Source organism: Dermacentor silvarum, chromosome 3, assembly GCF_013339745.2.
Source record: "Dermacentor silvarum isolate Dsil-2018 chromosome 3, BIME_Dsil_1.4, whole genome shotgun sequence".
NCBI lineage: Eukaryota > Metazoa > Arthropoda > Arachnida > Ixodida > Ixodidae > Dermacentor > Dermacentor silvarum.
Window position 1 is genome coordinate 84,542,756 of NC_051156.1, and position 26,663 is coordinate 84,569,418.

Below are 26,663 nucleotides of genomic sequence, written 5' to 3' on the forward strand. Positions count from 1 at the left end.
CAGTTATGGCCAAAGAAGCGCCATGCCAGTGTTTGTGAGTGTGCAGTGGAGCGATGAATTCTGAGAAGTAGATGAAGCGTGGCTGTAAAAGGGCCTAAAATAATCGCTGTAAAGTGCGTAAAATATATATGTACTAAAATCATGGCAATGACTAATGATGTGTACTATGAAATGAGGAATGCATTGAGAAAGAAGAATAATATATTTAAAATATTTAAGATACAGTAATTGGCAAGAAGCACTACTACCTAAACAGAGCCCTTGAACCACAAGGGCCTGGAGGCATGTGCTATAAAAACTATCACAGCAACATCCTCTGGAGAGAGGATGCGCTACGAACTTATTGGGCTAATAACATGTAGCACAACATCATTAAAAAATCGAGGACTGCTTTGGCATTAAAAAGCGGTTCTTCACCAATAAACAGCATGGGATGCAGAGGGATATTGTAGCGGTATGCTACAGGAAAATGTTTCCTTCTCTCGGCTTCGGCTTCACGACACTCCACGAGGACATGGAGGACGGTCAGCCTCTCACCACATCTACCACAGGTTGGTGGTTCATCACCAGTGAGCAAAAAATTGTGGGTGCCGTACGTGTGTCCTATTCTGAGACGACAGAATAGGACATCAATTCGTCGTGTTTTCGTAGCTGAGGGCCAGAAACCTAACTGTGGTTTAATCATGTGAAGTTTATTATTTGTTTCAGCGTCCCACAAGCGCTGCCAGTGGCTTCGTAGCTTCTTTCGCAAGAAAGGCTTCAAGTCTGTTGCAGGAACAGCTACTGTAGGATTACTAGTGTGCAATGCAGCTGATGTGGCCATTTGATCAGCTCGCACATTACCCTCAATGCCTCTATGGCCCGGCACCCAGCATATAATGACATGCTGGTAGGATATATACGCTCTGCATAGAGTGGAATAGAGCTCAATGAGTACAGGATTTTTGTGTTTGCCGAGTGACATCAGGGCTTTCACAACGCTTAGAGAGTCTGTAAATATAACTGTTTTTTGAAGTTTTGTTTTCGTTATATGCTTCACAGTTGACAATAGTGCATAGGCCTCAGCCGTAAAGATACTTGTTTCCGGGTGGAGCACACCGGATTCCGAAAAAGATGGGCCGACGGCTGCATAATAAACCCCGGCATGTGACCTAGAAGCGTCCGTGTAAAACTCTGTACACGAGTACTTGGATTGAAGCTCTAGGAAATGCATTTTAATGTGCGCCTCTGGAGCGTCTTTCGTGACCTCTACGAACGATGTGTCGCACTCTATGATCTGCCACTGCCACGGCGGTAACAATTTAGCAGGAGCCATAGGACGATGTTCAAGCACTAGAACACCCATTTGCTCACTAAGATTCCTTACACGTAAAGAAAACGGTTTCCTCGCTGCAGGTCGGTTATGGAAGAGTGCAGCGGCGGTCATATCGTTTATGGTGGAATAAGAAGGATGTTGGTTGTTTGCTTGTACTGTCAGAAAATATACGAAACTGCTATATGAACGCTGCAGATGGAGTGACCACTGGTTCGACTCTACATAGAGACTCTGGATCGGGCTTGTTCGGAAAGCACCGGTTGCGAGGCGGATACCTAAATGGTGAACGGGGTCTAGTATTTTTAATGCACTTGGCGTTGCAGAGTTATAAACTATTGCTCCGTAATCAAGGCGCGAGCGGACAAGACTGTTGTACAAGTTTAGGAGGCATTTTCGATCACTACCCCATGTTGTGTGCGAGAGAATTTTTAAAAGGTTCATAGTCTTCAGACACTTTGTCTTCAAATATTTAAGATGGGGGATGAAGGTAAGCTTAGAGTCCAGAATTATGCCCAGGAATTTGTGTTCACTGCTCACGGATAGTTCCTCTCGATTGATCGTGAGATTTGGTACCGGTGTCACACCTCTTTTGTTTGAGAAGAGTATGCATGTACTTTTCTGTGCGTTTATTTTGAACCCATTTACATCCGCCCATTTAGACAATTTATGTAATCCAAGCTGCACCTGTCGTTCACAGATAGCGATGTTACATGATTTGAAACCTATCTGTACGTCATCGACATACACAGAATAAAACATGCTGCGTGGAATCACTGTATGCAGGGAGTTCATTTTTACAATGAAAAGTGTGCAACTAAGTACACCCCCTTGCGGCACGCCAGCCTCCTGGGTGAATGTTCTAGATAAAACATTGCCCACTCTTACGCGAAACGTGCGGTTAGACAAGTAGCTTTCGACTGTGTTAAACATATTACCGCGGACCCCCATCGCAGAGAGATCTCGCAGAATCCCGAAGCGCCATGTCGTGTCGTACGCTTTCTCTAAATCTATAAATACAGAAAGTAAAAACTGTTTATGAATAAACGCATCTCTGATGTTTGCCTCGATGCGAACAAGGTGGTCTATTGTCGACCTACCTTCTCGGAATCCACACTGGAAGGGGTCTAGTATTTTGTTATTTTCTAGGAAACTGATTAAACGCCGGTTTATCATTTTTTCATACAGCTTGCACAGGCAGCTTGTTAGAGCTATTGGCCTGTAGCTGCTGGCTAAGGACGGGTCTTTGCCTTGTTTAAGAACCGGTATGACTATGGCTTCTTTCCATGAGGACGGAATACAGCCAGCCGCCCACATGGCATTAAAAAGAGACAGGAGTGTTGTCAGTGTTTCGGGGTGTAAGTACCTAATCATTTCGTACATGATACGATCGCCACCTGGCGCCGAGTTGTTACAACAAGCGAGAGATGCTTTAAGTTCGGCTAAGCTAAATGGTTGATTGTAAGCCTCACTCGAAGAACCTTTGCGGTTAAGAGGCTGCCTCTCTTCGCGTTCTTTAAACTTCAGGAAAGTGTCTGTATAATGCGATTCACTTGATACATATTGAAAGTGTTCACCTAGACAATCCGCCTGGTCTTCCAGGCTATCACCTTGGCTACTTACTAAGGGTAGAGGATGTGACTCTCGGCCTATTAGTTTATTTACCCTACTCCAGACTTTTGTTTCGTCGGTGTATGAATTTATACTGGAAATGTACCTTTCCCAACTCTCTCTCTTTGCACGTCGACGCGTTCTTCTGCCCTGTGACTTTGCGTGTTTAAAATTTATCAGGTTTTCAGCTGTTGGGGAGTTGCGAAACAATCCCCAGGCTTTGTTTTGCTTTTTACGTGCTTTCTGGCATTCATCATTCCACCAAGGCAGGCGACGTTTATTAGCTAGTCCATTAGTTTGTTGTATGCACCTTTCAGCAGCGTCAATGATAAAACCTGTTATATAAGCCACAGCATCGTCTATGTTAAAAGAGGCAATGTCATCACGGCTTAAATATGTTATTTGTCGGAAAAGTTCCCAGTTAGCCGAGTCAACCTTCCATCGGGGAACGTGTGGCAAGCATCTATCATGTTCTGTTAAGCCTAGCATAATTGGGAAGTGGTCGCTCCCAAAGGGGTTCTTGAGAACAGACCACTCCAGGTATGGCATTAGTGTACTCGATGCTATACTTAAGTCAATGGATGAATATGTGTTATGTGTAATGCTGTAATACGTAGGCTCTTTCTTGTTAAGTAATGATGCGCCTGAAGAGAACAGAAAATTTTCAATCAGGCGACCTCTTGCATCGCAACGTGAGTCTCCCCACAAACTGTTATGTGCATTGAAATCTCCGACAACTATGTATGGCTCCGGAAGTTCATTTATGTAGTTTTGGAATTCGGTTTTATGTAGTTGATAATTGGGAGGGATGTATATAGAGCTGACAGTGACCAGCTTGTCAAACAACACCCCTCGGACAGCAACTGCCTCTAGGGGCGTACAAAGTTTTAGTTCCCGGCAGGCAATACCTCTGTCGACTACAATAGCCACACCACCGGAAGACACGACTGTGTCATCGCGGTCCTTACGAAAAATGGCGTATTGTCGGAGAAAATTTGTTTGCGTGTGTTTGAGGTGTGTTTCTTGGACACACAGCACCTTTGGATTATACTTATGTAGGAGTTCTTTGATGTCATCGAGATGGTGGAGGAGTCCTCGGACATTCCACTGTAATATTTGTGTATCCATGTTGAATGTGGGGTTTGTGCTGTGTGTTAAGAAAGAGGAATTACTTCACAGAGCCCTTTCCGGGCGCCGTGATGCGGTGTTTTTCTTGTTTGGAGCGATCGCGAGACTCTCGCGGCTCCTTAGGCGCAAGTGGCGCCGTCTGGCTGGTTGTTGTGTCCATAGCCTCTTGCGAGGCGCTGGACACGCGCTCTTGCGAGCGGTTGGTTTGACGAGAAGGCCTCGCCTCGAGAGACGAGGCCCTCGAGGCCACCAGCCCGGAGGTCGATGGCCCCTTCTTGTGAGTTGGCAGAGCAGCGCTAGCTGCACCCGCCGAGGGAGCGGATGGCGTCGCCGCCGGCGCACTGCGCGTGTGCCAGACAGCCGCCGGGGGCCGATGTGGCGCTGCTCCCTGACGCGCCACTTCGGCAAAGCTGGTTTTTGGCAGGTACGATACCCGCCTGCGTGCCTCCTTGAAAGTTATGTTTTCTTTTACTTTGATCGTGACTATTTCTTTCTCTTTCTTCCAAGACGGGCATGACCGCGAGTATGCGGCATGCTCGCCATCACAGTTGACACAGTGTGGAGTGTTTTCGCACGTTTCAGAGGCATGGTCACCGGAACTACATTTAGCACATGTTTGTCGGCCTCGGCAGTTCTGAGAACTGTGGCCGAAACGCTGGCATTTGAAGCAACGAAGAGGATTTGGTACATAGGGTCTGACCCGTAGCTTGATGTATCCGGCCTCGATGGATTCGGGCAGAACACTTGAGTTAAAGGTAAGTATCAGGTGCCTGGTCTGGATTTCCTTGCCGTCGCGCCTCATCTTAATTCGTTTAACATTGATTACATTCTGTTCACTGAAGCCCTCTAGGAGTTCAGCCTCGCTCAGCTGCAACAGGTCATCATCTGATACAACGCCACGGGTGGTATTCATGGTACGGTGCTGGGTTACGGTTACTTGAGCATCTCCAAATGATACTAGGTTGGGAAGTTTCTCGTACTGTTTCAGATCACGGAGCTCCAAGAGGAGATCCCCGCTTGCCATCCTGGATGCTTTATAGCCTGGTCCAAAAATATCCGTCAAAGACTTTGAGACAAGGAAAGGTGAAATTGTTCGTACTGATGTATCCGACTTTTGAGAATGAATAACATGAAAGCGGGGGAAGTTATGCGTTTGGCGTCCAAAAAATTGGAAAACATCTTCGGTGCGCCCTCTTTTCTGACGGCGATCATGGAGTGGGGGGAATGGTTCAGCCATAAGTATTGGTGCATTTTTCGGCAGCGACGCCAGCCACCCACCATGGAGCCCAACGAGGGGACGCTGCAGAAACTGGAAAAGCCAGGTCCTGCAAACGCCAGCTGTACGCCACTACTATAACCAAATATGGAGTATCCAAGGTTGGCTACCCACACAAGGTTAACCCTAGCTGCCTGGGAAAACGGAAGTAAAAGGGAAGTGAAAAGAAGACAGGATAGATTGAAAGTGAGAGAGAAAGACGAAGATTTAAGAGGAGGACAGGAAAAGGCAACTGCCGATTTCCCCTGGGTGGGTCAGCCCAGGGGTGCCGTCTATGTGAAGCAGAGGCCGAAGGGGTGTGTTGCCTCCGCCGGGGGGCCTTAAAGGTCCGAACACCCGGCATCAGCTCAACCCCCAGGATCCCCCTTTCCCCAGACACGGCTAAGCCACGCACGGCTACACGCGGGAGGGTCCAACCCTCATGTGCTCGGGTCCGTGGTGTCGCAACACACCAAACGCCTGCTTACGCAGACGCCCCTGCGGGGGAAGGCTTCAAAGATGTCTAGTGGAGATATACTCCTTGAACTGAAAGAAAAACAACAAGTAGAGAAGCTTTTGGATGTCACCAGTATCGGTGATGTAGCAGTAACGATTTCACCCCATCGCTCACTAAACACGAGCCGGGGCGTGATCTCTGAGGAAGACTTCATGAATTTGAGTGATGAGGAACTCCTTGAGGGTTTCCAGGAGCAAGGCGTCACAAAAGTTCAGAGAATCGTCCTTCGACGAAACAACCAAGAAATTCCCACAAAGCATGTCATTCTCACATTTGCTACCAGCACATTGCCCAGTTCCCTTGAGGCTGGCTACGTCAAGGTCAATGTCAGGCCATATATCCCCAATCCTAGACGATGCTTTAAATGCCAAAGGTTTGGCCATGCTTCTCCTTCTTGCAGAGGCAAAGCAACATGTGCAAAATGCAGCTCAAACGATCATGAATCCGACAAATGTAATTCTTCTCCACAGTGCACAAACTGCAAAGGTGATCACCCTGCTTACTCACGGTCATGTCCCGTCTGGAAAAAAGAAAAAGAAGTCATTGCAATCACAGTCAAAGAAAAAATATCGTTCTATGAAGCTAGAAAACGCCTATCACTTTTACCAAAACTAAGCTATGCCAATGTGGTGCATCAGGGGGCAGCGCCACATAGGCCCCGGGAGCCTACAGGGTCTACTAGCAGTAGCCCTGCGGTGGCTCCTCCAGCCCCCATGGTGGCGGCAGCCAGTGCTGCCCCATCGCTTTCAAAGGCTCCGGAGATCCCGGTCTCGCAGGGCCTTAAAACAACTCGTCCATCAAGGCCTGAGGCACGTGCCTCAGCGTCAACCCTTCGGTCCTCCAGCGCTTCTGCAATGGAGGTCGATACCAAAACACCGGTGTCATTGACACCGAAGGACCAACGCTCTCTCGAGCGCACAAAGAGGAATAAACTCCCAGTAACCGCTCCTAAAAAGGACAGGTAACCTAAGGGTTACCGTTCAAATCCACTGTCCACATTTAAAACATATGTCACCTATAATTTGTATTTCAGAACCAATTATCATTTAAGCATTCTCATTTCTGTTCCATCATGGCTTTTATTATACAGTGGAACTGCAGAGGTCTACTACATAACCTAGGTGACATAAAAGACATCATAAACAGTTTTTCCCCAGTTGCCTTTTGTTTACAAGAAACAAATCTAGGCCCCCAAAACCAGAATATTTGAAAGGCTTTTCTGTCTTTCGAAAAGACCGGGCAAACACTAGCCGACTGTGTGGAGGAGTTGCCGTTGTCGTGAAAGGCGGCACTCCCACCCGTGAAGTTAAACTGAATACTCCATTCGAAGCGGTTGCCGTCACTATTCTCTCTTTTAAAACTTTGACAGTTTGTTCTATATACATCCCACCTCACGAAAGTGTAAGCCTTAAAGAACTTGAAAAACTCATAGAACATCTACCAGACCCATTTATAATTGTAGGAGATTTTAATGCTCATTGTACTCTTTGGGGAAGTGAGAAGACTGACCAAAGAGGACAACTCATAGAAGATTTTATTCTATCTAACAACATCTGTCTTTTAAACTCGGGAGCACCTACTTACTTTTCACCTACATCACGTAATTTTAGCTGTCTTGATTTATCTTTATGTTCACCTTCCCTTTTTATAGATTTTAGCTGGGAAGTGTTGGACAATCCATACGGCAGTGACCACTTACCTGCCATAATTAAACTGTCATCAACTTTACCCATCATCACCTGCAGGCCGCGTCGTTGGAAACTCCAACTGGCAGACTGGACGCTTTTTACAGAAGCTGCCAAACTAGAAGAAAACTTTTCAGCCGATCTAGGCATCGATGAAATTAATGAAACATTTACGACTATCATAATCACAGCAGCGGAAAGAGCCATACCCCAATCTACAGGACAATATCGAAAGAAACTAAACCCGTGGTGGACAGAGGAATGTTCCAAAGCAAAAAAAGAACAGAATAAGGCCTGGGGCAATCTTCGTAGATACCCGACATATAAAAACCTAATTATTTTCAAACAGAAAAAAGCCCATGCACGATACATCCGTAGACAAGCGGAAAAAAACTCTTGGCAGGAATACGTCTCCTCAATTAACAGTTCAGTCTCCTCCAAACGCATGTGGGAACAGGTAAAGAAATTCAAAGGGGATTACTCGTCCTACACAATTCCCTTACTCTCAAATCCTGGTACACAAACAACACTCGACGAACAGCAAACATTCTGGGGGAACACTTCTACAAAGTATCAAGTTCAGCCAACTACACGGACACATTTTTAACATACAAAAACTCTGCTGAAAGACAAAGATTACCAACAACAGGTGCTTCTGATGAGCCGTTTAATGCTCCCCTCACACTCTCAGAATTAAATAGCGTACTTTCTGATGGAAAGAAAACTGCAGTTGGTATGGACCGTATTCACTACACCATGCTTGCCCACTTGTCACAAACATCTATCAAAGCATTACTAAAATTCTTTAACAAGATTTGGGAAACTGGAGAAATGCCGAAAGCATGGAAAAACGCCATAATCATACCTTTCCTAAAATCTGGAAAGCCAGCTACATCCCCCAGCAGTTACCGCCCCATTGCTCTCACCAGCTGTTTGGCAAAGTCATACGAATGTGTTGTGAACACCAGGCTAACTTTCACCCTCGAAATAGAAAAGTCCTTAAACATACATCAATGTGGTTACAAAAAGGGTTGTTCTACAACTGATCACCTTGTCCGACTTGAACATGAAATACGCAATGCCTTTTTACACAAACAACACTGCCTAGCTGTCTTTTTCGACTTGGAGAAGGCATATGATACCACATGGAGATATGGCATTTTGAGGGACTTGGCAGACCTAGGGATTCGGGGCAAAATGCTCAAGTGCCTATCTGATTTTATGTCCGATCGAACATTTCAGGTGCGTCTTGGTAGGGTTCTGTCACGCGTATTCACCCAGGAAAACGGTGTGCCTCAGGGCTGTGTTTTAAGTACAACACTGTTTGTTGTCAAAATGAATTCTGTCAACAAAGTCATACCTTCTACTCTTATGCACTCTCTTTACGTTGATGACCTCCAGATTGCTTTCCGCGCATCTAACATGACAACGTGTGAACGGCAGATTCAAATCACCCTAAACAAACTGACACTATGGGCTAATAAAAACGGCTTCCGTTTCTCATCCGAAAAAACTGTTGCCGTGGTGTTTTCTCAGAAGAGGGGCTTACAACCTGACCCCACCCTATCACTAAATGGAATAGTACTGCCAGTCAAACAAGAGCAAAAGTTCTTAGGGGTAATATTCGATAAAAAGCTAAATTTTCTTTCACACATTAACAACCTAAAGGTTAAAACAAATAAGGCCCTTAATGTCCTGAAAGTCCTGTCCCGGAAGCACTGGGGCTCTGACCGCAAATGCCTCCTTCATATTTATCGTTCCTTGGTACGTAGCAAATTGGTCTACGGGTGCATAACGTATGGTTCAGCCAGACAATCGTACCTTAAGCGGTTAGATCCCGTTCATAATAAAGGACTACGCTTAGCAACCGGTGCCTATAGGACCTCACCCGTTCCCAGCTTGTATTCCGAGAGCAACGAGCCGTCTTTAGACCACAGAAGAACGCAACTCATGTTGACATACGTTCTAAGAGTTCGCTCATCGCCAGACCACATTTGCCACAACATTATCACACACTGCGAGAAACGACTACACTACATGAACAAGCCAAATGCTATAAAACCACTTATACTTAGATTTGAAGAAAAAGTACTCAACTACAATGTCCCTACTGAAACGCTTTCTGTCATGCAAAGACCAACCAGATTAGCACCTTGGAACGATTTCACAAAATTTCTAGATTTTTCGTTAACGCATATAAAAAAACAAGATATGCCTCGTGAATTTATACTACAGGAATTTCGCACAGTGCAAGACACATACGACACTTACACGGAATTTTACACCGATGGCTCGAAGACGCCCATTTATGTCGGAAGCAGCGTGGTTCAAGGTATGTGGGAACAGACAGTTAGACTACCACAGTTTGTATCAGTTTTCACTGCTGAGTGTTATGCCTTATGGATGGCAGTACAAAAGATTATAAGCACTAAACACGAAAAATCTGTAATTTATACAGACTCTTTAAGTGCACTTAAAGCCCTGAATATGCAATCACAATACGAACCCATCATTGGCAATATCCTAAACACACTAACACATCTAAGTGAAGGCCAGATTATTCGTTTCTGCTGGGTGCCAAGCCATGTGGGGATCCCAGGAAATGAAAAGGCGGATGAATGTGCAGCAACGGCAAAATATATGAATACTTCAAAAGTTAATATACCTGCTAGGGACGGGATTCAAGCAGTTCGCAAGGCACTCCTTTCAAACTGGCAACGCGAATGGCAACTGAAAGATAACAACAAACTTCAACTTATTAAACCTGTCCTTGGAGAGTGGAAGACATGCTATCATCAAGAACGTTTCATCGAAGTAATACTTTGTCGCCTTCGGATAGGCCACACACACATGACACATAATTACCTTTTGACAGAGGAGGAACAACCAACATGTGATAAATGCCATGAACCATTAACAGTAATACACATTTTAATCACATGTCCGCATCTCGAAATTGTTAGGAAAAAGTACTTCCGAGTTTTGTATAAGTCACACACTCCACTTCACCCGATGTTGCTATTAGGAGATGATGCACTAGTATCTCTGACTGACGTGTTAAGTTTCTTTGACGAAACAGGGTTTTTAAGTAAGTTTTAATTAAAGTGTATGCTCCATCTACAAAGGAAATTTTATCATCCTGTGTCTGGCGCAGCATAGCCGTAGCCGCTTTTGCGCCAATAAATCCAACTTAACTAACTAACTAACTAACAATGCAATAAAAGCCACCACACAAGGACAGAACCTTAAGTTCTGCTGGGTTCCGAGCCACGTCGGAATTAGTGGCAATGAGAGAGCAGATGTATGCGCGGCAGAAGCACGGTACAAACAAATCAAGAATATAAATATACCTCCTAAAGACTGCATCAAGTTGATACATTGCAAACTACTGGAACAATGGCAGTCTGCTTGGAACAATGAATTAAATAACAAACTACACTTGGTAAAGCCCATGTTAGGCGAATGGCAATCTTGCACACACCAGGAACGTTTCAAAGAAGTGATTCTATGCCGCCTTCGCATAGGACATACACACCTCACACATAACTTCATGCTAACAAAGCAAGACAAGCCCCAATGTGAAACATGTGGAGATGAACTAACAGTAAATCACATCTTATTTTCATGCAGAAATCTTGAAACATTGAGAAAAAAATATTTTACTGCATTTTACAAGGAACACATTCCTTTTCACCCAGCTTTGTTTTTAGGTGAACATGCGCTTCTTGATATGTCATATGTTTTTAGCTTTTTAAAGGAAGCAGGTGTTCTCGAAAAACTCTGAACTCCCACCGTGTGCTTTGCTGGATAGTGTGCTACACCTCACCCACCTTCTCGTCCCCGAGAAGAAGGTTGAGGTCTTTGTTTAAATTGTTGGGACCCTAGCGGCCCTTGCCCAGACAAGGACTCGCTGAGGTGACGCAACTTTTCGGAACAATTATATCTTGTGTTTGGCGCATGATAGCCTTAGCTGCTTATGTGCCATTAAAACCCAACAACAACAACCTCCCGCGTCTAACCGTGCGCGGCTTAACCGTGTCCAGGGAAAAGAGGATCCTGGGGGTTGAGCCAATGCTGAGTGCTTGGACCTTTATAGCCCCTCGGCGGAGGCAACACACCCCTTTGGCCTCGGCTTCACGTAGACGGCACCCCCGGACTGACCCACCCGGGGGAAATCGGTAGTTGCCTCTTCCTGTCCCCCTCTCCAATCTGCGTCTTTCCCTATTTCTTTCAATCTTTCCTGTCTTTTCCTCTCTTCTATTTACTTCCGACTTTCCAGGCAGCGAGGGTTAACCTTGTGTGGTGCAACCAACCTTGGCTGTACATATTTGGTTATAGCGGCAACGTACAGTTGGCGTCTGCATGACTTGCTTCCTATATGTCCTGCGGCGTCCCCCTGTGGGGCTCCATGGTGGGCGGCTGGCGTTTCTGCCGAAATTTAGATATACCTATGGATCGTGCTTTCCCCAAACTCCCTGATCGCCCCCCGAAACGGGGGCGCACCGAAGATGTTTTCAAATTTTTTGGCCACCAAATAGAGAATTTCCCGCGCTACCATGTCGTACACAGTGAAAGACCAGAGAAGACTGTGAGGATTATCTCACCATTCCTCGTTTCCAAATGTATGACTGAAGCTATAGACCCAGGCTACAAAGCAACTAAGTTGGCCAGCGGTGACCTCCTCTTGGAGCTCCGCGACAAAAAACAGTATGAAAAGCTGCCTAAACTAGTCTCTTTCGGACAAATCCCAGTTACGGTCACCCCTCACCGTACCATGAACACCATCCGTGGTGTAATCTCAGACGATGACATGATGGAGCTCACTGAGGAAGAACTTTTGGAAGGACTCAAAGAACAGAACGTGGTTAACGTAAAGCGAATTAAGATCAGGCGCGATGGAAAGGAAATTCAAACGAAACATGTTATTCTTACCTTTGGTTCTAGTGTGCTACCCGAGACCATTGAGGCCGGGTATGTCAAGATCCGTGTCAGGCCATACGTGCCTAACCCGCTCCGATGTTTTAAGTGCCAGCGATTCGGGCACAGTTCACAGAACTGCCGAGGCCGTCAGACTTGTGCAAAATGCAGTGCCAATGAACACCTTTCTCCCCGCAGGGGCGTCTGCGTCAGCAGGCGTTTGGTGTGTTGCGACACCACGGACCCGAGCACATGAGGGTCGGACCCTTCCGCGTTTAACCGTGCGTGGCTTAGCCGTGTCCGGGGAAACGGGGATCCTGGGGGTTGAGCCGAAGCCGGGTGTTTGGACCTTTAAGGCCCCTCGGCAGAGGCAACACACCCCTTTTGCCTCGGCTTCACGTAGACGGCACCCCCGGACTGACCCACCCGGGGGAAATCGGTAGTTGCCTTTTCCTGTCCTCCTCTTCAATCTTCGTCTTTTTCTCTCACTTTCAAACTTTCCTGTCTCCTTCTCACTTCTGAACTTCTGATTTTCCAGGCAGCTAGGGTTAACCTTGTGTGAGATAGCCAACCTTGGTTATATCATATTTGGTTATAGTGGTTGTGTACAGCTGGCGTTGGCAGGTCTTGTTCATAACAACCCTGTCGCGTCCCCTTGTTGGGCTCCACGGTGGGCGGCTGGCACCGCTGCCGAAATCATTTTAATCTGTATGGCATCCTCATACCCCAAACTCCCTGATCGCCCTCTTTTTAAAAGAGGGCGCACCGATGAATCCTTGAACTTCTTCGCAAAGACCACTGAAACTTTCCCACGTTTCCACGTGATTCATTGTGAAAACACTGACAAAAAAGCGAAACATCTCACCCTTCTTAGTGTCAAAATGTCTCACGGAGCTCATTGGAAGTGGCTACAAAGCCACCAAGATGGCTAGTGGTGACTTTCTGATTGAAGTAAAAAGCAAAATGCAGTACGAGAAACTCACAAACCTGGTGGCATTTGGCGATAAAACCATATCTGTCAGCGCACACCGAACAATGAACACCGTCAAGGGTGTGGTTTCAGACAACGACCTCATGGATTTGACTGACGAAGAACTCCTGAATGGATGGAAAGAAGAAAACGTTATAAATGTACAACGCATAAAAATCAGGCGCGACAACAAAGAATTACCAACCAAACACATAGTACTTACATTTGGCTCTAGCACACTCCCGGATGCAATAGAAACAGGCTACCTCAAACTGCGTGTAAGACCTTACATTCCAAATCCACGACGCTGCTACAAATGTCAGAGGTTTGGCCATGCCTCTCAAAGCTGCCGAGGACAACCAGCTTGTGCGAAATGCGCTACAAAAGATCACTCTGCTGATGAATGTACTGCTGAGGCCCATTGCGCGAACTGCGATGGCAACCACCCCGCATATTCCAGATCTTGCGCAGCCTGGAAGAAAGAAAAAGAGATAATCACTATCAAAGTCAAAGAGAACATCAGTTTCAGGGAAGCACGACAGCGTCTTTCACCTTCATTTTCAATGAAAACTTCTTTTGCCGAAGTGGTGCAACAGGGGGCAGCATCACGACGGACCCCGGCGGTCGCCCAAGGCACGCGCAGCGTACTGAGGGGACTGCCACCCGCCCCCATGGTGGGAGCAGCTAAGGCTGCCCTACCCCTCTCGAAATCGGTCACACCCGAGGCCTCCACTAGCGCTGGCAGCAGCCATCGCAGCTCAGAGGCTAAGGAGGACCCATCGGCCTCCGGGCTGGTGAGGCCACAGCCTTCGTCCCTCGAGGCGAAGGCTACACGACGTACACATCGCTCGTTAGAGCGAGTGTCCAGCGCTTCGCAAGAGGCTATGGACACTACTCCAAGCAAGGTGGTGCAGCCAGCACCTAAAGAGCGGCCAAATTCTTTGGACCGCTCTAGAAAAGACAAAACCAAAATTACAGGGCCGCAAACGGCTCTATAGGCTAAAACACGTTTCGTTTCGTACACACAGCACCAATTTAACTTCATTATGGACACGAAAATTATGCAGTGGAACGTAAGAGGCCTTCTTAGGAACCTCGACGATATCCAAGAACTTCTTTATCAACACAATCCGAAAGTGCTGTGTGTACAGGAAACGCACTTAAAATCAAAACATACGAACTTTCTCCGACAGTATGTTACGTTTCGTAAAGATCGCAATGATGCGAGAGCATCATTGCGATCATTACGAAACGTCAGGAACGATCAGGAGGCGTTGCCACTGTAATTCACAAAAACATAGCATGTCAACGTTTGCAGCTACAAACGCCCCTTGAAGCAGTGGCAGTTCGACTTGTTCTTCTAAACAAACTCATAACCATTTGCTCGCTTTACATCCCCCCACATTACCACTTACACAAACATGAATTTCAGTCCTTTATAGACGAATTTCCAGAACCTTATCTTGTTCTTGGCGATCTCAATGCGCACAGTAGTCTGTGGGGCGACTCTCGTATCGATGCGCGAGGTCGTCTTGTTGAACAATTTCTTTTCTCCTCTGGCGCGTGTCTCCTGAATAAGAAGGAACCTACGTTTTACTGTATCGCAAACAGAACCTTTTCTTCTATTGACCTTAGCATAGCTTCCCCGTCTCTATTTTCTGAACTTAAATGGGAAGTCATCAAAAATCCTTACGGGAGCGATCATTTCCCAATACTACTTAGAACAACCAAAGAAAATGAGTCTTCACCACAAGCCCCTCGATGGAAGGTTGGTACAGCCGATTGGGAGAAATTTCGAACTCTTACTAGTAGCATCTCCTGGGCTGACATCTCTTCGTTAGGAATTGAGGCTGCTGTTGAGTATTTCACTACCTTCATAATTGATGCCGCCTCTAAATGCATATCCGAAATAAGTGGTGTGGCATGCAAACGCCGTGTCCCATGGTGGAACGACGAATGTAGGAACGCTCGTAAGAAACAGAACAAAGCGTGGGGGTTGTTACGTGATTCTCCTACTGCGGAGAATCTTATAAATTTTAAGAAGGTAAAGTCCGAAGGCAGGAGAACGCGCCGACAGGCCAGAAGAGAGAGCTGGCAGAAGTTTTTATCAGGTATAAACTCGTATACAGATGAAACCAAAGTCTGGAACAGGGTAAATAAGGTAAGAGGACGACAAACATATTCACTCCCTTTGGTAAGCACACAGGGCGACAGCTTGGAAGACCAAGCGAACCTCCTGGGCGCACATTTTCAACTAGTGTCCAGCTCATCGCACTATTCCGAAACGTTTAAACGATACAAAGCCAGAATAGAAGGACAGAAGCTGGAACGAAAATGCAAAAAACACGAGCCATATAACGAGCCATTAAGATTAGCTGAGCTACAGGCATCACTAAACTGCTGCAATAATTCTGCTCCAGGAGCTGACCGTGTAATATATGAAATGCTGAAACACCTTCCCCATGAAACACAGAAAACCCTCCTTTCCCTCTACAACACTGTATGGTCTTCCGGTGAGATCCCGTCTGCCTGGAAAGAGGCCATAGTGATCCCTATCCTGAAACAGGGCAAGGATCCATCGTCTGTTTCGAGTTACCGGCCTATAGCACTAACTAGCTGTCTCTGCAAAGTCTTCGAAAAAATGATAAACCGTCGCCTACTACATTTCCTAGAATCAAACAAACTACTTGACCCATACCAGTGCGGTTTTCGCGAGGGTCGATCCACCACTGACCATTTGATACGTATTAAGGCGCAGATACGCGAAGCTTTTGTTCACAAACAGTTCTTTCTGTCTGTATTCCTAGACATGGAAAAGGCCTACGACACCACATGGCGGTTTGGGATACTGAGAGACCTCTCCCACTTTGGTATACGTGGTAATATGCTAAATGTGATTGAAAGTTATCTGCTGAATCGCACATTCCGTGTTCGAGTTGGCAATGCTTTATCGCGACCTTTTGTGCAGGAAACCGGAGTGCTGCAGGGTGGGGTGCTCAGTTGCACTCTCTTTATTATAAAAATGAATTCCTTGCGTCTATGCATCCCACGCAACATGTTTTATTCAACGTACGTCGATGATGTACAGATTGGATTTAAATCGTGCAACCTTGCCATCTGTGAGCGGCAGGTTCAGCTTGGTCTGAACAAGGTGGCTAAATGGGCAGACGAGAATGGGTTCTGCCTAAATCCACAAAAGAGCACCTGCGTCCTTTTTTCTCGAAAGAGAGGACTGTACCCCGACCCCGACATTCACCTGCAAGGACAGAGTCTACCTGTAAAAACGGAACATAAATTCTTAGGCATATTTCTTGACACAAAGCTGACATTCATACCACACCTAAAATATCTAAAAAACAAGTGCATGAAAACAATGAATATTTTAAAAGTGTTGTCACACACTACATGGGGTAGCGACAAAAAATGTCTCTTAAACTTGTATAAAAGCCTCATACGAACACGCCTAGACTACGGGGCCATAATTTATCAGTCAGCCACCCCAACCGCGTTGAAGGTGCTGGACCCCATCCACCATCTAGGTATTCGCTTGTCTACAGGTGCCTTTAGGACAAGCCCTGTAGAAAGCCTTTACGTGGAATCCAATGAGTGGTCCCTCCACTTGCAGAGGACCTACACAGCTTTCATATATTTCCTTAGAGTGAACGCAAACAGTGAACATCCCTCATATTCCACCGTAAATGATTTGTCCAGCTCCCACCTCTTTCATAACCGCCCTGCAGTAAGAGAGCCCTTCTCGTTGCGTGTGAGAAGTCTGGCTGAGGAAATGGATGTCCCACTTTTTGAACATCGTCTAATGACACCCACTATACAGGTCGCACCGTGGCAGTGGCAGATTGTAGAGTGTGATTTGTCCTTTTTACATGTTACGAAGCACGCCCCCGTTGCACACATTCGAATGCACTTCCTTGAACTGCAGCATAAATACTCCTGTCTGGAATTTTACACCGATGCATCAAAGTCTCATGCTGGCGTCTCTTATGCAGCGGTTGGCCCATCATTTTCAGATGCCGACGCCCTGCACCCACAAACGAGCATTTTTACAGCAGAGGCTTATGCAATACTATCGGCTCTTAAACACATCAAGGACTCGAAAATACCCAAAGCAATCATCTACACAGACTCGCTGAGCGTAGTAAAAGCTTTAAAATCTCTTAAAAGGCACAAAAATCCCGTAATAGTATCGCTTTATTCATTCATATGTAGTATTTATGCGTCTGGGCAGCATGTTGTGGTGTGCTGGGTGCCAGGACACCGAGACATCGAGGGAAATGTACTGGCAGACCAGCTTGCCACATCCGTCGAGGCAAAAGCTGGCAACACATCTACTGCCCGTCCCTGTTCATGATATGAAGCCATATCTACGCAAGAGACTTCGAGTCCATTGGCAGCGTTTGTGGGACGGCCAGACTCATAACAAGCTCCATTTAATTAAGCCCCATTTAGGAAACTGGCCATCGACCACGAAATCTAGAAGAAATGATGTCCTATTCTGTAGGCTCAGAATAGGACACACTTACAGCACGCATAATTACCTGCTGTCTGGAGGCGAACCCCCAACCTGTACTAGATGCGCACTTACTGTACTTCACATCCTAGTACAGTGTCCATTAATAGAACCTGAAAGAAAGAAACACTTTGTTCAAGCCTATAGAGAGAACATACCCCTTCACCCAGCGATGTTTTTAGCTAATGACCCGGTATTTCAGCACGACTCAGTTTTAGCCTTTTTAAACGACATCGACATTTTGCAAGTTCTTCGCCCGAGAGATTCGTAGCAGGGTCCTCTTTCAGAGGACGCTGCTGCGACAGCATTTTGAAATGCACTCTCCTCCAGGCTCTTGCTTCTAAGGGTCTCTGTGAGGCAGTAGTGCCTTGTATCGCTCACAGATTTTTTATACCATATTCATTGCGCCCTATCACATCATTGTCATGGTCTTATTAATTTTGTATTTTACGCACCTTTAGTGCGCAGAATTTTAGGCCCCTTTACAGCCACCATACACCTACCCACTGTCATTGATCATACCATTGCTCACTCAGTACACCACGTCTTGGCGCTCTTTGGCCATAGCTGGCCCTTGCGCCAGAAAACAACATATATCATCATCATCTACAAGAGAACATCATCCTCCCCCACACGCGCCTCGATGGAAAATTGCGTCCGCAGACTGGGAAAAATTTAAGACAATGACGCACATGCCTCGTAATGCTCTTAGCGATTTTAATATAGACGATGCTGTTGCTTATTTTACCGCTTTTATCATTGACTGCGCATTAGAGTGCATCCCACAAACGAATGGGGCTCCAAAGAAACGGCGAGTGCCCTGGTGGAACGAGGACTGCAGGAATGCGCGGAAAAAACAGAATAAGGCTTGGGGCATGCTACGCCAGTCTCCAACAACTGAGAACCTCATTAACTTCAAACGTATAAAATCCGAAGGAAGACGAATACGGCGCATTGCTAGGAGAGAAAGCTGGAAAAAATATATCTCTAGCATTAATTCCTACACGCAAGAAGGAAAAGTATGGAACCGGCTGACAAAAACAATAGGTCGTCAACCCTACCTCCTGCCTTTGGTCGATAACCAAGGCAACAACCTTGAACACTAGGCGAATGCTCTTGGACAGTATTTCGAGCAAGTGTCTAGCTCCGACCACTATTCAGAGTCATTCCTTAAAGAAAAACAATTAGCAGAAAGCAGGCCGCTGAACAGGAAATGTAATGAAAATGAACTGTACAACCGTCCGTTGTACAGTTCATTTGCCGAGTTCAGAAATTCCATAAACAATTGTCAAAGCTCTGCCCCCGGAGCCGACAGGATTATGTATGAGATGATAAGGCATCTTCACTCTGACGCTGAAATGGCGCTGCTGTCCCTCTTTAACACTATTTGGGCGGCTGGGTACCTTCCACTCGTATGGAGAGAAGCCATCGTAGTACCCATTCTAAAACAAGGTAAAGATCCATCCTCAGTGGAAAGTTACCGCCCCATTGCTTTAACTAGTTGCCTTTGCAAACTTTACGAAAAAATGATAAACCGCAGGCTTTTACACTTCCTTGAAACAAATAAACTGCTCGATCCGTATCAGTTCGGTTTTAGAGAAGGCCGTTCCACGACAGACAGTCTTGTTCGCATAGAAGCAAACATCCGTGACGCCTTTATCCACAAACAGTTCTTTCTGTCTGTCTTCCTCGACATGGAAAAAGCGTATGATACAACGTGGCGGTATGGAATATTGCGAGATCTCTCAGAAATTGGTATCCGCGGGAAAATGTTTAACATAATTGAAAGCTACTTATCAAATCGCACTTTCCGTGTTAGAGTTGGCAATGCTCTATCCAGACAATTCACACAGGAAACTGGGGTGCCACAGGGAGGTGTACTCAGCTGTACGCTTTTTATCATAAAAATGAACTCCTTACGTTCAGCAATACCGCGCGGCATGTTTTATTCTGTATATGTAGATGATGTACAGATCGGCTTCAAGTCATGTAACCTCGCAATTTGTGAACGACACATCCAATTAGGTCTTAACAAAGTGTCTAAATGGGCCAGTGAAAATGGCTTTAAACTTAATCCCAATAAAAGCTCCTGTGTTCTATTCACACGGAAGAGAGGACTGGCCGCAGATCCCAATATAGAGTTAAATCGACAGCGCATACCTGTGAACACAGAACACCAATTTTTGGGCATCATTCTGGACAAAACGCTAACTTTCATTCCACACCTAAGAAATCTTAAGCAGAAATGCCTTAAAACAATGAATATTTTGAAGATCTTGTCGCATGCGACATGGGGCAGTGAAAGGAAATGCCTTATGAACGTATACAAAAGCCTTATACGTACGCGCCTAGACTACGGCGCCGTGGTGTACCAGTCGGCCACTCCAAGCGCTCTAAAGATGCTTGACCCTATCCATCATCTAGGTATCCGCCTGGCGACCGGTGCCTTCAGGACGAGTCCTGTAGAGAGTCTCTACGTTGAAGCTAACGAGTGGTCGCTTCATCTTCAGAGGTCATACTCTAGTTTCATTTACTTTCTGAAAGTCAACGCGAACCGCGACCATCCCTCTTACGAAGCCGTAAACGACATGACATCTGTAACGCTGTTTGCTAATCGACCTGCAGCTAGAGAACCATTTGCTCTGCGCGCAAGAAAGCTTTCTGAGGAAATGGGAGTTCAGATTCTTGAGCAAAACCTTATGGTACCAGCGAAGCCATTGCCACCGTGGCAGTGGCAGCTCATAGAATGCGATACATCGTTCGTAGAGATTACAAAGCACGCTCCAGAGGCACATATAAGAATGCATTTCCTAGAACTCCAGTCCAAGTACTCATGCGCAGAATTTTACACTGATGCTTCGAAGTCAAATGCCGGTGTTTCGTATGCAGCCATCGGCCCATTGTTTTCAGAGTCCAACGTTCTGCACCCGGAAACAAGCATATTCACCGCAGAGGCTTACGCAATACTGTCTGCTGTTAAACAAATAAAGGAAACAAAGCTACAAAAAGCCGTTATCTTCACAGACTCCCTATCTGTCGTAACATCTCTCATGTCATTCAAGAGTCACAAAAATCCTGCACTCACTGAGGTATATTCCCTCCTGTGCAAAGTATATAAATCTAACCAGCACATCATAATATGTTGGGTGCCTGGGCAAAGAGGAATTGAGGGCAACATGCTTGCAGATGGAACTGCGACATCCAGTGCAACGAAAGCTGGCAACTCATCTATAGGTATCCCAGCCACAGACCTGAAGCCATTTTTAAGAAAACAACTTAGAAGACACTGGCAACAGATGTGGGACACTAAGACTTCCAATAAACTTCATTTAATCAAGCCCCGCTTAGGAAATTTCCCACTAATGACAAAAATACGGCAAACTGAAGTGATTTTTTGCCGCCTTAGGATAGGCCATACCTATGGCACACACTCTTATCTGTTGACCGGCAGCGAACCTCCTACCTGCTGTAAGTGTGGCGAGACACTGACCGTCCTCCACGTCTTGCTGGAGTGTCGGAAAGTGGAACCTGAAAGGAAAAAAACACTTCCCTCTAGCCTACCGACAGCATATTCCTTTTCATCCGAGAATGTTCCTTGGTGCAGACCCGTTTTTTCACAGAAAATCAGTTTTTAACTTTTTACAGGATGTTGGCGCATTGCAAATTATTGGCCCACAAGTATCGTAGCATCGCCTCTCGCCCGAGGCCCCTGCTGCGATAGTAGCGCCTTGTAGAGCACCTGCCTCCAGGCTTAAGGGCCTCGGTGAGGCAGTAGTGCTACTGGTATTTATACATTTTAGTATTTTACTCCGTCCGAGTATACCTTTTTAGTTCACAGCACACCTCACGAACCATTGTCATCAATTTATTATGTTTACATTTTACTACTGGTTTTAGGCCCCTATACAGCCGCGTTATATCTTCAGTCAGCCACGTTTCCCTTTGTAATCATTTGTATCATCGAACACACAACACCACCGCTTGGCGCTCTTTGGCCATTATTGGCCCTTGCGCCATAAAACACCACATATCATCATCATCGAAGTCCCATGCAGGCGTGTCTTATGCAGCCGTTGGCCCGTCTTTCTCAGAATCTGATGTCTTGCACCCGGAAACAAGTATCTTTTCCGCGGAGGCATACGCAGTAATAGCGGCTGTTAAATGCATCAGGAAAACCAATCTACCCAATGCCATCATATTCACGGACTCTTTGAGTGTAGTAAAGTCCTTAATGTCACTCCGCAAACACAATAACCCTGTACTGAACGATCTTTATTCACTTCTGTGCACTGCGTACTTATTTAACCAGCTTATTGTTATCTGCTGGGTGCCTGGCCACAGAGGCATCGAAGGGAACATGCTAGCAGACCAGATGGCCACATCTCTTACAGCGAAAGCTAGCAACACTTTCATATCTGTCCTTGTGACAGACTTGAAGCCTTTTCTGCGCAGAAAAATTAGGACGTACTGGCAGCAAATGTGGGACACTGAAACGTCGAATAAGCTGCATTTAATTAAACCTCAGTTGGGTAATTGGCGACCAACAACAAAAATACGGCGAGCTGAAGTAATTCTTTGTCGACTTAGGATAGGCCATACCTACGGGACCCACTCTTACTTGCTGTCTGGTGCTGAACCTCCCACCTGCGTTAAATGTGGAGAGACGCTGACCGTCCTACATGTCCTGGTAGAGTGCCGCGAATCAGAAGCTGAAAGAAAAAAGCACTTTCCTCTAGCTTACAAACAGAACGTTCCTCTTCATCCAGCAATGTTCCTTCATGTGGACTCATTTTTAACAGCAAATCACTTTTAAACTACTTACATGATGTTGATTCATTACAAGTTCTACGCCCGATAAATTCGTAGCATGACCTCTCAACAGAGGCTACTGCTGCGATACGAGCATTTGTATGGCACGTGCCTCCAAGCCTTGCACACAAGGTTTCTGATGAGGCAGCAGTGCCACTGGCACTTACAAATTTTTTTTGGGGAAAATCACCCTCTCAAAACATGTTTTACGTCTCACAGGACACTTTAAACCCATTGCCATAATTTTAATACATTTAGGTTTTACGCACTGTACAGCGACTCTGCTTTTAGGCCCATATACAGCCATGTTCAATCCTTTCCACTTCACTGTCCAATGAAATATCCATAATCACTTGCATGGCGCTCTTTGGCCAGACCTGGCCCTTGTGCCACGAAACATCACATATCATCATCTCATGATGTTTATTGGTGAAGAACCACTTTTTAACGCCAAAGCAATCCTCGGATTTTTGAACGATGTTGTGCTACATGTTATTAGCCCAATAAGTTCGTAGCGCATCCTCTCTCTAGAGGATGCCGCTGTGATAGTTTGTTGTAGCACATGCCTCCAGTCCCTTGTGGTTCAAGGGCTCTGTGTAGGCAGTTTTAAATATTTTAAATATCGGGTCACTCTTTCCCAATGCATTCTTCATTTCATAGTACGCCTCAGTAGTCATTGCCATGATTTTAGTACATATATATTTTACGCACTTTACAGCGATTATTTTTAGGCCTCTTTACAGCCACGCCTCATCTACTACTCAGAATTCATCGCTCCACTGCAAACTCACAAACAGTGGCATGGCGCTCTTTGGCCATACTTGGCCCTTGCGCCATTAAAACACCATACATCATCAATTCGCTTCGTTCGTAGCAAATGACTGTGTAAGCAGCTTTCGCTTACCGTCAGGCCGCTTTGACAACAGTGTAATATGGTTAACGTTGTGGATTTTTCGAGATCGCTTCTCATTTCGAACGACACGAAGCCTAATGAGGGAAACCGACATATATCAGCGCCACCTGTCAGTGAAGTCGAGAGATAGGTGCGACGATGGCATATGGCCTCTGAGATCGGAAGACCTCGCAGGCCAACTAAAACTAATAAATGTGTGCTGTTTAGCGTACGCTGTACTATAGCGTATAGGCGTACGCTATTAGTTGCATATGCTATACTAAAACTGTCTAGTGCTGAAGCTAACTGGCACTTACTATTGCTACAGTATGCCAACAGATACCTATCACCGTATTTGTGCATTTTCTAAGAACCAGCCGTGTTTGCTAGGTGAAATTTGTAGTGTACGTATGAGTTTGCCTGTCAGTTCATGTAACTTTTCAGGATAGAATTTACATGGGGAGGAAAAGGGTACCATACAACATGACTGCTGCTAACTGACCATTTATTTTGATGGAAGGATTAAAAATAGCAACACTGGATGTGTGCTTATGTTGTGCACAATTTCGTTCAGAGGGAAGGCGTAAGTTGTAATATAAAGGCATAAAATCACAATAAATGATATTTGTGTAAAAAGGAAAGTAAATATGCGCAGACTAACTTCAATGACTTGTCATCTAGAAAGGACGCCTTTTATTTCATGAATTGATCATGGGGTCGGGCTCGCATGTCTTGTTTATGTGGTACCCCGCAGGGGCGTCTGCGTAAGCAGGCGTTTGGTGTGTTGCGACACCACGGACCCGAGCACATGAGGCTTGGACCCTCCCGCGTGTAGCCGTGCGCGGCTTAGCCGTGTCTGGGGAAAGGGGGATCCTGGGGGTTGAGCCGATGCTGGGTGTTCGGACCTTTAAGGCCCCCCGGCGGAGGCAACACACCTCTTCGGCCTCTGCTTCACATAGACGGCACCTCCAGACTGACCCAACTGGAGGAAATCGGCAGTCGCCTTTTCCTGTCCCCCTTTTCAGTCTTTTGTCTTTCTCTTTCACTTTTCCATCTTTCCTGTCTTCTAGTCACTTCTCACTTCCGAATTTCTGGGTGGCAAGGGTTAACCTGGTGTAGCTATCCAACCTTGGGTATTTTATATTAGGTTATAGTGGCGATGCATGGCTGGCGTCTACAGGTATTCCAACCTTGTAGCGTCCCCTTGTTGGGCTCGGTGGTGGGTGGCTACCATCGCCGCCAAATTTTTCATTTTTACATGGCAACCACTTTTCCCCCGCTACTTGATCGCTCCCTGAAAAGGGGGCGCACCGATGAAACTTTCAATTTTTTTATGAAACCGCAAAAGTCTTTTCCGAAGTACCACGTTGTACACAGCCAGCATGAAACTAGGACAGTCCGAATGATCTCGCCATTTCTTGTAGCAAAATCTCTCACCGAAGCAATTGGCCCAGGCTATAAAGTAACAAAGATGGGAAGCGGCGACCTTCTTCTCGAAGTCCGTGACAAGCCACAGTATGACAAACTCTCGAAGCTTGTGGCATTTGGAGACATTCCTGTATCAGTAGGCCCACACTGATCCTTGAACACTGTCCGCGGTGTCGTCTCTGAAGATGACCTACTCGATCTTAGTGAGAGTGAGCTATTTGAGGGGTGGCAAGACCAGAATGTAGTAAAAGTTCAAAGAATAATCATCAGGCGCGACGATAAGCAAATCCCGACAAAACACATAATCATTACCTTTGGAACAAGTAACCTACCAGACTCAATCGAAACTGGAAACTGCAAACTCCGTGTAAGGCCATACATACCGAATCCGCGCCGATGCTTCAAGTGTCAGCGTTTCGGGCATGGTTCGCAAACCTGCCGAGGGCGCACAACTTGTGCAAAATGTGCATCCAATGAGCACTTATCTGACACCTGTACTTTCACCACCCACTGTGCTAACTGTGACGGAGATCACCCCGCTTCATGCCCCTCTTGGAAAAAAGAAAAACAAATAATTGAACTCAAAATCAAATTTAATCTATCCTTCCAAGAGGCACGCAAACGCTTCTCTATGCACGATCAGTCTAGTCCGTCCTACACCGATGTGGCGCGCCGGGGGGCAACGTCGCCCAAGTCACACAGGGAGTGACAGCGGTCACGCCGTCAGCCCCCCCGGCTGGAGCAGCCAGTGCTGCTCCGCCCCCTGCCAAGGAGGGCCAGCAGACCCGCGGGTCTGCCGAACCCAGGGCCACTGCCCGTGCAGATAGGCCCGAAACTCCCGCGAACGTGTCCGCTCAGCGGGCACTATCCACCGCCTCAGACGAGGTGATGGATACAAGCAAACCACCGGCGTCTCAGACGCCCAAAGAACGGCGCAGCTCCCTCGAGCGCGTCGGGAAGAAAGGCAAAACCCCCATCACGGGGCCTGGAAAGGCCTCGTGAGCTAGCCTAATGTATCTTTCTTAGACACCCAGCACAAAACACACATAAAATGGATACACAGATTCTACAGTGGAATGCTAGGGGTTTACTCCACAATCTAGATGACATTAAGGAACTCCTGCATAAGTACAATCCAAGGGTGCTGTGTGTCCAAGAAACACATCTCAATCCTTCACACACGAACTTTCTCCGGCAGTATGCCATTTACCGAAAAGACCGCAACGACGCCCTTGTCTCGTCGGGCGGTGTGGCCATAGTAGTAGATGAAGGTGTTGCTTGCCGGCAAATACAGCTTAAAACGCCCCTAGAGGCAGTTGCTGTCCGTGCAGTACTCTTTAATAAGATAGTAACAATTACTTCACTATACATCCCCCCGAACTACAACCTATCAAAAACAGAATTTCACAACTTCTCATATGAACTGCCCGAACCTTATATTGTCGTTGGAGATTTTAATGCGCACAACACCCTTTGGGGAGATTGTCGCTGTGATGCTAGAGGGCGCTTAGTAGAAAACTTCCTCCTCTCTACCGATGCATGCTTACTAAATAAAAAAGAGCCTACATTTTATAGTGTGGCAAACAAGACATTCTCATGAATCGATTTAGCATG